The sequence below is a fragment of the Vipera berus genome, assembly GCF_964194415.1.
Source record: "Vipera berus genome assembly, chromosome: 3".
Lineage (NCBI taxonomy): Eukaryota > Metazoa > Chordata > Lepidosauria > Squamata > Viperidae > Vipera > Vipera berus.
The window spans coordinates 119,039,393-119,053,200 of record NC_138204.1 but is presented as its reverse complement, the minus strand read 5'-3'; positions in this window follow the sequence as shown (position 1 = coordinate 119,053,200).

The window sequence follows — 13,808 nt, the reverse complement described above, 5'->3', positions numbered from 1 at the left end:
TAAAAAGGCAGAATATTATATACTGCCAAAGCAATAATGGAGAAAATCTTAGTCAGAAACCATCACCCTCCCCAAGTCTGTCTGCCCCAAGCAGAAACCAGCCCTGTAGAAATGCAGATTTGATCATCCTTTCAGAAAGACTGGAGCCGGGAAGCTTGAAGCTGATGGGATTAGAAAGACAAAGACCCCTAGAACCAGCAACCCCTCACCCAAAAATCCAACACAGGACATAGCCATGAGCCACTGCCCCAGAGAAACAAGACATGACCTTTAAGACATAATATGATTAACCCACCATCATCAGAATACCAAAAGGACACACTGAACCTCAGGTCAAAGTTCATGCCACAAGAACAGGAACAACTCCAAACAGCCCAAGAAGGTATAAAAATCCACCACTCCCAGCACCATGTAGTCAGCTGCCCCAGAGCCACATGCTGTTATGGTTCTGCTCTTCAATAAACAAGAACCTTTCTAAAGCAGTCTCCATTTTGTTTATTCCTGGCTTGGACTGGACCCTGATGAAGATTTTTCTTTCAACACTCCATTGTAATAAATAAATGCTAACCATAATTAACAATCGAACTTTATGGAATTATCCTATTATTTTGGATTTTTATGACACACTGAATTATAGATGTGTTGGGTGGGTTCATGCCACATTTGGCTAAAATGTAGTCCAGTACTTTGTGTTTTGGTATTCTCTGTGAACAAAGCCATTGTTCTGCTACAGGTAGATATAATACAAAAGCATGTCTGTATTTTCCCTGTCAGCCATGACATCCACTTAAAATATGGGTATTAGGGATTTGACTTGCAAAAATCCAGATGACTACATGTAGTTATCACCTGGATTTATGCAGTCCACATATGTTACTATACACCTGAACATATTTCTATAGGTATAGACATTTTTCACTGCCTAAATTTTAAATTTGCAGATGATACTAAGCTGAGGGGAATTCCTAACACTTTGGAAGATAGATGCAAGATTCAGAAGGATCTTGACAGACTAGATGCAGTTCAGTAGTGAGGAAAATAAGGTCCTGCACTTAAGCAGGAAAAACCAAATACATAGATACAGAATAAGCAATAGTTGGATCATCAGTAGTGCCCATGAGAGGACCACTGCTTAAATATGAGTCAGCAATGTGCTGCAGCTGCCAAAATAACCAGTGCATTCCCAAGCTACATCAAGATCATGGGAAGTGATAGTATTGCTCTATACTGCACTAGTGAAGCTATATTTGGAATACTGCATCCAGTTTAACACAATAACAGAATAACAGAGTTGGAAGGGACCTTGGAGGTCTTCTAGTCCAACCCGCTGCTCAAGCAAGAGACCCTATACTATTTCAGACAAATAGCTGTCCAATCTCTTCTTAAAAACCTCCAGTGATGGAGTGCCCATAAGTTCTGAAGGCAAGCTGTTCCACTGATTAATTGTTCTGTAAGGAAATTTCTTATTTATAGGATGGTTCTCTCCTTGATTACTTTCCATCCATCAGGAGGGCTTTAAACTAAAACTGAGGGGGGAGGGTGACCAACCTCTAGAATCTCTAGAACCCAAAACCAATCACAAATGCCAAGAAAACACATCAAACAATGAGGTAGGCAATGATGAAAAAAGAAAAAAGAAAAACTCAAAACAACAACCAGGAGTTACAGGAAACACTCCCATGGACAGGCATAAAAGTCTTAAATGCTTATATACAAACATTCAAAGCTTGGGGAACAAATAGGGAGAACTAGAAGCAATAGTACACGAGGGAGAGTATGACATAGTTGGCATAACAGAAACCTGGTGGGACAAAACCCATGAATGGAATGGACTGATGGATGGATACAAATTGTTCAAAAGAAAAAGATCTACAAAAAGAGGAGGGGGAGTAGAACTATAGGTAAGAGAACACTGCATATCTGCAGACATGCACACAATCAAAGATAAAATTAAAAGAGCCTTGGTGGAGCAGTGGGCTAATGCCTCCTTAAGTAACACCAGCTGCCTGCAATTAGTGCAGGTTCGCATCCCACCAGGCTCAAGGTTGACTCAGCCTTCCATCCTTCCGAGGTAGGTAAAATGAGGACCCAGATTGTTGGGGGCAATTAAGCTGACTTTGTAATAATGCCGCTTGGGTGGTTGTGTGTGAAAGCCCTAATAAGCAGGCATATACAAAGAATGAAGGCTACTGCTAAGCTTGTAAGCCGCCCTGAGTCTTCGGAGAAGGGCGGGATATAAATGGAATTTTAAAAAAAATATCTCTCCAGAATGTTAATATAAAAGAAAAAAAGTGACATTGCCATAGGTGAATATTACAGGGCACCCAACCAATCAGAAGAAATAGATGAACTCTTTGCCAACCAGTTAACAAATGTACATATGAAGCATACCACAGTAGTAATGGGAGACTTCAACTATCCAGATATTTATTTATTTATTTATTTATTTATTAGTTTTTATAAACCGCCCTTCTCCCGAGGGACTCGGGGCGGTGTACAGAGGAAGGAAGGTATACAGACCGAACAATAAAATAATAAGAAACACTAATGAACACAAACTGGGACCCCAATTAACGTTATCATGCCAGGCCAGCCTGCTGGAACAGGAAAGTTTTTAAGTCGCGACGGAAGGTACGGAGGTCAGGGGCCATCCGGATTTCGGTTGGTAAGGTGTTCCAGAGGGCTGGCGCACCCACTGAGAATGCCCTCCCCCTGGGGGCCACCAGCCGACATTCCTTGAGCGGTGGATATCAACTGGGAGACAAACTCTGCAGTGAGTAGGAGATCAAACAGATTTCTAACCAACCTAGCCGACAACTTTGTCACCCAAAAGGTGGAGGAGGGAACTAGACGCAAAGCTATACTGGACTTAATCCTTACAAACAGAGAAGAAATGATAGAGGGAATTGAAATTACTGGAACCTTGGGCAAAAGTGACCACGTCATACTGGAATTTAATATAATGCAAACACTAGCAATAGAAAACAATCCAACTAATATCCTAACCTTCAAAAGAGCCGACTTTAACAAACGCAGAGAGAACCTAGGAAAAATCCCATGGATGAAAATCCTAAAGGGGAAAACAACCCAGGAAGTATGGGAAACCCTGAAAAATGCGATTACAAAAGCCCAGACCAGCACAATACCACTGAGAAAGAAAAACAAGAAATCCAAGAAGAAACCAGCATGGCTGCACAAAGATCTCTCTAACAAACTAAAAGACAAAAAGGACAAATACAAAAAATGGAAAGAGGGGCACATAACTAAAGCCAATTATCAGCAGATAGCCAGAACATGCAAAGATGAAGTCAGGAAAGCAAAGTCTCAGAACGAACAAAGACTTGCAACAGAAATCAAGGACAATAAAAAAGTTTCTTCCAACATATTAATAACAAGAAAAAAATCAAGGAAACTGTAGGCCCACTAAAGAGAGAAGATGGCAAGGAAATTACAGTAAACAAGGAGAAAGCAGAGCTGCTTAACTCATACTTTGCATCAGTCCTCACACAAAAAGAAACTATAGCCAAACACACACACACACAAAAAAAAAACACTGCAAAAGATATACTAGAGCCCAAAAATAAATAAGCAAGAAAATGGTAAGGGAACACCTATTCAACCTTGACAAATATAAATTACCGGGACCCGATAGACTACATCCCAGAGTTCTGAAAGAGCTATCAGATGTTATCTCAGAACTGTTGCACCACATCTTTCATAAATCCTGGAGCACTGGGGAAGTACCTGAGGATTGGAAAAGGCTGTGGTCCCCATCTTCAAGAAAGGGAAAAAAACAGACCCAGGAAAATACAGACCAATCAGTTTAACATCGATACCTGGGAAGATCCTAGAAGAGATAATCAAAAAACAGATCTGCGAACAACTAGAAGCAAACCAAGTCATAACTAGTAGCCAGCACCGGTTTGTTAGAAACAGATCATGCCAAACCAATCTCATCTCATTCTTCAATAAAGTAACTAAACTAGTAGACCAGCGAAATGCAGTGGACGTAGTATACTTAGATTTCAGCAAGGCATTTGACAAGGTAAACCACAACCTATTCCTTGGTAAGCTAGGAAAAGGTGGGATAGACAACATCACCACAAGATGGATCTATAGCTGGCTAACAAACCGTACTCAACGAGTAGTCCTCAATGGCCCTACATCCACATGGAAGGAATTTAGAATAGAATTTAGAATAGAATAGAGCTGAAAAGGACCTTGGAGGTCTTCTAGTCCAGCCCCCTGCTCAAGCAGGAGGTCCTATACCATCTCAGTCACATAATTGTCCAGTCTCTTTTTAAAAACTTCCAGTGATGGAGCCCTTTTCACATCCATAAACTCAGAATTAGCTTAAGAATCTATGACAGCACTGCTCCACAGCAAACCTGACCTAATCGAATACACCAAGATTGAAACACATACCTAACCACATACTTTCAGTCTGAAGGACAAATATAGCAACAAATTGAAGGAACACCCATGGGATCACCACTTTTAGGATTCAAAGTGGAGACCATAATGCAGTGCCTGGAATCAAACCATTCCCACACATACAACCCAATGTATGGACCTGGTATGAAGATGATAGCTTTGTCATAATAAAAAAGACCAACTAGAGAACACACATAAAATATCAACACCATCTTCAAAGGAATAAAATTCACATGAAGAAAACAACAACATATCCTCATCTGAGGATGGCAAACTGGAAACACAAGTCTATCATAAAACCACTCACATCAGCCAAGTGCTCCGCTACCAAAGTTCCCACAACCTCCCACAAGAAAAGCTGTGTAAAACCACAATTTAAATGAGCACAACCACACTGAGCAACCCTGAGTAACAGAAAAAGGAAACATCACCTTCCAATAAAATGGATATCTACACAATTTCATCAAAAAGTGCCTGATCACTCAACCCAATACAGCACAACCAATATATATTGTGAAAAGGGTAACACTGTCATATATCAGAAACCATCAACAGACTATTACAACCACATAGCATTAGTATAGTACAGAAACCAATTAAAGATCTCCAAAATATCCTAAGACCCAGCAGCCCTAGAAGAAAAAAGGAGCCATCTATAACATACAATGTAAGGACTGTAATAGCCACTATGTAGGACAAATAGGCAGAAGACTAGCAGAGCGCATCCATGAACACCAACTAGTAGTCAGTCAGAAGACATGCTAAAACCTCATTAATTTCACAACACATGGGCAGACTCAACCATTGTTTTAGTTGGAAAACTGTGACCATCCTAAACCAAGCCAAGTCCAAAAATGCCAGAGAACTCCTTGAAGTCCGGTGCGCTGACAAATTGGCTACCAACAAGCATGTAGAGATAAACGACATCTACATACCAATTAAAAGAGACAATCACAAGACAAAAGGAAAACAAAAATAGAATAGAATAGACATAAAAAAGAGACCTAAACACTAGCAATCAACACCCTGATGATCAGAGACTAACATTAAGACTAGAGGCAAACAATACTCCAATCAAGGAACTGCTGAACAAGCTAACAGTAAACAGCCCAACCAAAGAACCACCAGGAACATTCCCACTAACACTGACAGAGCAAGCCACCAGTGTATAAATTGAGAACAAACCCCACTCCCTATGAGCACTGATGATGTTGTGTAGTTTGGTAATGAAGCGTCTGCAGGAAAACCACCAAACTCAGAGAGCACCAAGAACCCCATACTTCAAGATTTTAAGGCACTGGATCCTGCTGATTTTTCTCACTGATTTCATTGATCACGCTTCAGATGAGTAGATAAAGAAAGATCAGAAAGCTACATCGCGCCAACACAGGTGCAGGGGAACGAGGCTCCATTCCCCATGCCCGATTTCTACCCACTGGGGGATCCAAAAGGACCGAAAGTTGCCCTGTAGAGGCGACTGGCCAAAGGGCAAAACTTTGTAGGCATAATAGGAGGAAACTACAAGAAAGATTGTATATATTTAATTTTACATGTATTAACTGCAGCAAGAATTGTACTTGCCCAATACTGGAAAAATGAAAAGTTACCAATGGAAGAACTAATTAAGAAAATTTTAGATTGTGCAGAAATGGACAGATTGACATTAAAGATAAAAGAGAAAGAAAACTCAGTGTACTTTAGAACATAGGACAATTTTTTACCAATGGCTAGAAAAGCGAGTTAGAGAGAAAGGAACACGATCTGTACTATGTAACATTGAATATATACTAGTAAGAAGAAGACTATTGAGCGATTAACTAACATATTGATTATGATAATATAGAAATTAACTCTTACTTATTGTTTTTAAATACATGAACCCATACAATATGCTATTTGCTAAATATTAAGAATGTTATTTTAAAAAACCCCAACCCTAACCTTAACCTTAACTTTAACCTTAACTAACCCTACAAAAATTAATAAAATGTATACAAAAAAAAATTCAGAAAGCTCAGAACACAATTTCCCTTAGTATAGAAGATGATCAAATCATACTGTGCATATATGTGTGAAACTGCTAAAGAAATGTGGGGAGGATTACAAAAGGTGCGTGAAATCTCAGTAATAAACTGTATTTGATTAGAAAGCTATACCAAACCAGGCTGATGAAAGGCCAGGATATGCAGGATTACATAAGGCACACCTTGGATATGGTTGAACAATTGAGATGTATTCGAGAAGAAATAAAAGATTTTCATGTTGCAGCACTATTACTTAGTGGTTTACCAGAAAGTTATGAAACACTTGCTACAGCACTTGATATATGTCCAGATGATAAACTGACATTGGAATAAGTTAAGGGCACGTTTATGAATAACAACAACAACAACAACAACAACAACAATAATAATAATAATAATAATAATAATAATAATAATAATAATAATAATAATAATAATTTAATTTCTATACCGCCCTTCTCCGGAAGGACTCAGGGCGGTGTACAGGGCAATACAATAAAATACAACATACAAAAATTAAAAAATATTAAATATTACAGCCCAATTCAATACAATTAATACAATAACATTAAAATACCCCTAAACCCATCAGACCAGGCCGGCTTGTTCAAATAAATATGTTTTTAGGTCACGTCGGAAGGAGCGAAGGTCGGGAGCCATCCGGAGCTCCACCGGTAAACGGTTCCACAGGTCTGGCGCGCCCACAGAGAACGCCCTCCCCCTGGGGGCCGCCAGTCGACACTCTTTGACCGACGGCACCCTAAGGAGGCCCTCTCTGTGGGAGCGCACTGGACGAAGGGAAGTTGATGCCGGCCGCAGGTGCTCCCGTAAGTAACCCAGACCCATGCCATTTAATGGCTTTATAGGTCGTAACCAGCACCTTGAATCTTACCCGGAGGACAACCGGAAGCCAATGCAGCTCGTGGAGTAGAGATGTTACATGGGAGTGTCGGGACACCCCCACCACAACTCGTGCGGCTGCATTCTGCACCAGTTGGAGCCTCCGAGTAGTCTTCAAGGGCAGCCCCATGTAGAGAGCGTTGCAGTAGTCCAAACGGGAGGTCACGAGTGCATGAGTGACTGTGCGCAAGGCATCCCGGTCCAGATAGGGCCGCAACTGGCGCACCAGGCGAACCTGGGTGAAGGCCCCCATAGTCACAGCTCCTATATGATCTTCCAAAGAGAGCTGTGAGTCTAGGAGGACACCCAAGTTGCGAGTCCTATCTATGGGGGGTAATATCTCACCCCCCATAGTTAACGATGGAATAATCTGAATTTCCCGAGACGCCGGCACACACAGCCACTCAGTCTTGTCAGGGTTGAGCCGAAGCCTGTTCCTCCCCATCCAGACCCGAACCGCCTCCAGGCATCGGGACATCACATTGAGGGCATCACTGGGGTGGTTCGGGGTAGAAATAAAAAGCTGGGTATCATCCGCATATTGATGATACCCAACCCCAAAACCACGAATGATCTCACCCAGCGGCTTCATATAAATGTTGAACAGGAGAGGCGAGAGGACCGACCCCTGAGGGACTCCACAAATGAGAGGCATTGAGGCCGACCTCTGCCCTCCTGCCAACACCGACTGCGAACGTCCCAGGAGGTAGGAGGAGAACCACCGTAAGACGGTGCCTCCCACTCCCAATCCCCGAAGACGCCGCAGTAAGATACCATGGTCGATGGTATCAAAAGCCGCTGAGAGGTCTAACAGGACTAGGACAGAGGAGCAACCCCTGTCCCGAGCCCGCCAGAGATCATTCACCAGCGCGACCAATGTCGTCTCCGTGCTGTACCCGGGCCTGAAGCCCGATTGGTACGGGTCTAGATAATCAGCTTCCTCCAGGAACAAAGGAAGCTGCTGCGCCACCACACTCTCGACAACCTTCGCAAGAAAGCGAAGGTTGGAGACCGGACGATATTTGTTTAACACAGCTGGGTCCAGGGCAGGCTTCTTGAGGAGGGGTCTCACCACCGCCTCCTTCAAGGTGGCGGGAAAACTACCCTCGCTCAAAGAAGCAGTTATCACTGCCTGGAGCCAGCCTCGTGTCCCCTCCCGAGCCGAATATACCAGCAAGGAGGGGCACGGGTCCAATAAACACGTGGTGGAGCTCAGCCTCCCCATAATCCTGTCCACCTCTTCTGGAGTCACAAGATCGAACTCCTCCCAGATGACATCGACAAGACCACTCATGTTCTCACCGTCAGACTCTGCCCAGTCGGAGTCCAAACCGGTCCGGATCCGAGCGATTTTGTCCGACAGATGCTGGCTAAACTCCTCGGCACGACCCTGCAAGGGCTCCTCCCTCACCTCCCGATTCAGGATATAAGCATAAAACAAAAAGCATTAATAGTGATGGTGCTTCTGTTGCAGAGTCTGCTGTAAAGATGAAAAATAGGAATAAAAACAGTTATATTGCAGCAAGAAACATGTGAATGCTTTGTGTGCAAGAAACAAAGCCATTTAAAAGCAGATTGCAGAATCTGGAAAGCTAGAATGCAAAAACAATCTAAACTACAAAAGCCAAAAGTGTGAAGGAAGAAACTGATTTTGCTTAGATAATGAATATGTTTTTCAATCCAAAAATTGCACCTCATTTTGCAAGCATGGTGCATCGATTCAGGAGCTACGACTCACATGACAAATGACAGAAATTTCTTTTGCCTTCATTCATGAGAAATGTGTTCATTTTGACCAGAGTAAAACAAGAAAAATCACCACAACTGATGGGCAAATAATGGAATAAGAAGGAATAGGAAATGGTTTTCTTTACTGTCCTATTTTCCAGAGTGTCACCAGAAAGATACCTGTGAAAAATGTCCTGTATTTTCCTGCTCTTGAAACTAATCTTTTGTCAGTGAAGAAGCTCATAAAACCAGGCAATGTAGTGACCTTCCAAGAGAACAGTCTGCCATCACAAAATGGAATATTTTACTTGCAAATGCTAAAATTGCAGATGAACTGTATCAACTGAACTGCAATGAGTTGGTTAATACTTCCAACGAGGAAAAACATTCAAACTGCATTCATACATAGCACAGACGACTTGGGCACAGAAGTCTTAACATAATAAAGAAATTAACTGAGAACGACTGTGCAAGTGGAATAAAAATTAGCCCATGTGATCAAATGTCTGTGGAGATTCCCATGGTTGTCCCAAAGGTGCTTTTTCAAGAGGCAACTGGACTTTCTTGTTTTTCTTTGAAGACATTTCGCTTCTCATCCAAGAAGCTTCTTCAGCTCTGATTGAATGGTGGGGAATGGAAGGATTTATATTCCTTGCAGACAGCTGGTCAGTTGCATTCTTTTAGAGAATTGTTGAGACCATTTGGAGGTTTATCTGTGTCCTCAGGGTCTCCTGAGTAGTGCAAATGGGTGTAGAGACTTGGAACTGCCAAAAGGACTGTGTTGTAGACTAGAGATAGATTATGTCATAACCCTCCCCCTCTGTTGAGAGAGGGCTGCTCAGTTTTAACATAGAGGACCTCTTTGACCCCTCTTTCAAACCAGCGGTCCTCTCTGTCCAAAATGTGGACTTTGTTGTCTTCAAAAGAGTGGCCTTTGTCTTTTAAATGCAGATGGACTGCTGAATCTTGTCATGATGGGTTTGTTCTCCTATATTGTGCAATGCATTTATGAAGTGGTGTGATCAAATAATGAAATGCACCAGCTGTATAAAAGGACACATGACAAGAAAAACCTTTCCAAAGCAGAGTATCTGTCAAGCTATGAAGGCTACTGCCTTTAGGACCGCAGCATGCTTCTAACTTGTCAACAGAGGGGGGAGGAAGGGAAGAGAGCTTTGAATCTACAAGTGTCTTTTATCAGTGTGAGACCCAAAGCTGCTGAAGAATTGTGTTGATGAATCTAAAGTCTGTTCTCATAATTACTAGAAGATGTTGAAACCACAGGAACATTGGGGGTTGGGGGGGGAGTGGCCATGCAATATTGGAATTCAACATTATGCAAGCACAAGCAATAGAACACAGTCAAACTAGAGTCTTGGACTTTAAGAGAGCTAATTTCAACAAACTTAGAGGGAGCTTGGGAAGGATTCAATGGATGAGAATCCTCAAAGGGAAAACAATGCAAGAAGCTTGGGAAATTTTGAAAAGTGAGATTATAAAAACCCAGTCTAGCACAATACCAACAAAGAAGAAAAATAACAGTTCTCAAAAGAAACCAGTATGGCTGCATAAAGAACTCTGATAAATTGAAAGAAAAAAAGGACAAGGATAAAAAGTAGAAAGAGGGGCACATAACTAAGGCAGAATATCAGCAAATAGCCCGAGCCTGCAAAGATGGAGTGAGGAAAGTTAAGGCTCAAAATGAACTAAGGTTTGCAACAAAAGTCAAAAATAAGGGGGAAAAAGCTTCTTTCAACATGTAAAAAACAAGAAAAAAGTTAAGGAAATGATTGGTCCACTAGTGGGAGAACGTGGCAAGAAGTGACAAGCAACAGGGAGAAAGCAGAACTACTCAACTCGTTTTTTGCATCTATATTTACACAAAGGGAAAAAAACAGTCCAACATATCAAAAACAGTACCGTAAAAAACAGATTAGAAACACAAGTTAAGATAGGCAGAAAATGGTAAGTGAGCACCTTTCCACCCTACATGAGTTCAAATCACCAGGAACAGATGGATTACACCCCAAGGTTCTGAAGGAACTGGCAGATGTGATCTCGGAACTACTGAACTATATCGTTCAAAGATCCTGGAGCACTGGGGAACTACCAGATGACTGGAAAAAAGCTGATGTAGTTCCCATCTTCCAAAAAGGGGAAAAATGGATTCAGGAAACTAAAGACCTATCAGCCTGACCTCAATACTTGGGAAGATCTTGGAAAAGATAATCAAGCAACGAATCAGCGAACACCTAGAGCAGGGGTCAGCAACCTGAAACAGTGAAAGAGCCAGTCGGAACCGGTTCCCTCACAAAAGGAAAAACTGGGAGCCGCAAAAAATGTGTGCACATGCACGTACATGCGCGCATGTGCAGAACAGGGTTTGACTGAAGAGTGGAGCCAAGGCGAGATATGCACCTACCCTGCATATTTGAATTGATTGGTTGAACTTTTTTAGTCCCATTTTTTTGGACTGCACATGGCAGAGGACTGGGAGCCGCAAGAGATGGCTGAAAAGAGCCACATGCGGCTCCAGAGCCACAGGTTGCAGACCTGTGACCTAGAGGCAAAAAAAGTCATTACCAAAAGCCAACATGGGTTTGTCAAAAACAGATCAAGCCAGACAAATCTTATTGCATTCTTTGACCAGGTGACAAAATTAGTGGACCAGAGGAATGGTGTGGATATAATTTACTTGGACTTCAGTAAGGCATTTGATAAAGTACACCACAACCTACTACTTGATAAGATAGAAAAATGTAGGTTAGACAGCATCACCACCAGATGGATTCGTAGCTGGCTGTGTGTGGTCCTCAATGGAACTGCATCTACATGGAAGGAAGTGTGTCATGGGGTGCCCCAGTGCTCTGTTCTGGGCCCAGTGCTCTTCAACATCTTCATCAATTATTTGGATGAGGGGATAGATGGGGAACTCATCAAATTTGCAGGACACTAAGCTGGCAGGAATAGCCAACACTCCAGAAGATAGGCCTAAGGTACAGAAGGATCTTGACAGACTTGAACATTGGGTGCTATCTAACAAAATGAAATTCAATAGTGAAAAAAGTAAGGTTCTACATTTAGGCAAGAAAAACCAAATGCACAGGTATAGTATAGTTGGTACCTTGCTCAATAGCAGCAACTGTGAGAGGGATCTTGGAGTCCTAGTGGATAATCACTTAAATATGAGCCCACAGTGTTCTGCAGCTGCCAAAAAACAGCAACACAGTGCTAGGCTGCATTAACAGAGGGATAGAATATCACGTGAAGTGTTAATACCATTTTACAATGTATTGGTAAGGCCACACTTGGAATACCGCATCCAGTTTTGGTCACCACAATGTAAAAAAGATGTTGAGACTCTAGAAAGGGTACAGAGAAGAGCAACAAAGATGATCAGGGGACTGGAGGCTAAAACATATAGGGAACGGTTGCTGGAATTGTTCTAGTCTAATGAAGAAAAGGACGAGGGGTGACATGATAGCAGTGTTCCAATATCTCAGGGGCTGCCACAAAGAAGAGGGAGTCAAGCTATTCTCCAAAGCACCTGAAAGCAGGACAAGAAGCAATGGATGGAAACTAACCAAAGAGAGAAGCAACCTAGAACTAAGGAGAAATTTTTTTCACAGTTACAACAATTAATCAGTTGAACAACCTGCCTCCAGAAGCTGTGAGTGCTCCAACACTGGAAGTTTTTAAGAAGAGACTGGACAGCCATTTGTCTGAAATGGTATAGGGTTTCCTGCCTGAGCAGGGGGTTGGACTAGATGACCTCCAAAGTACCTTTCAACTTTATCATGATGATGATGATGATGATGATGATGATGATGATGATGATGATGATGTTGTATTGGACAATGTGAACTGTACTGTCAGAGAGGGGTGGCAAAAGTTTCATTCTTTTAGTTAACTGCTTCCTGCCATTTCCTTAGAGCTAGCTTCCCTTTGACCCTACCAGTTCAGTAAAAGTAATCATTAGAAGTTTGCAATGGCTCTGATGTTTTGCTTGGTTGGGCTTTTCAGCCGAGGGTTGACAGTAACAGCAGAGCTAAAAAAAACAACTCTGGACTTAATTCATTCAGAACTTTGCAGTCCAATGGAAAAATTGATTCCAGGAAAGAAGAGGCATTTTCTCACTTTTATAGATGATTACTCCAGGTATACTACACTATATCTAATACACAACAAAAGTGAAGTACCAGAGAAATGTGAACAGTCAAGTAAGCAACAAATTTGGCAAAATGTCAAGTGTCTTGCACTTGACTGAATTTAACTGAATGTACAGGTGAAAACACTCAGGCGATTCTCAGAAAGCATGGCATAATATTTCAAACTACTGTACCATACAATCCAGAACAAAACAGGGTTGCAGAAAGAATGAGCCATACTCTATGTGAGAGTGAAAGAACCATGCTGTTTGATGCAGATATGCCTACCACATACTGGGTTGAGGCAATTATCTCCAAAATCGACTTCCAGAAAAATCAGCTGAGAAAACTCTGTATGAATTGTGGAATGGAAAGTTCTCAAATTTGAGCCATCTAAAAAATATTGGAAGCAAAACCTATGTGCACATCCCAAAAGAAAAACATACAAAAAGGAATGCTTGTGCAAAGGAAAGTGTACTTGTGGGGTAGTGAATCTCAAAAGGGATACAGAATTCTACACCAAGAAACAAATGAGGTAACTAACAGTAGAAGTGTAATTGTCAATCAAACTTCA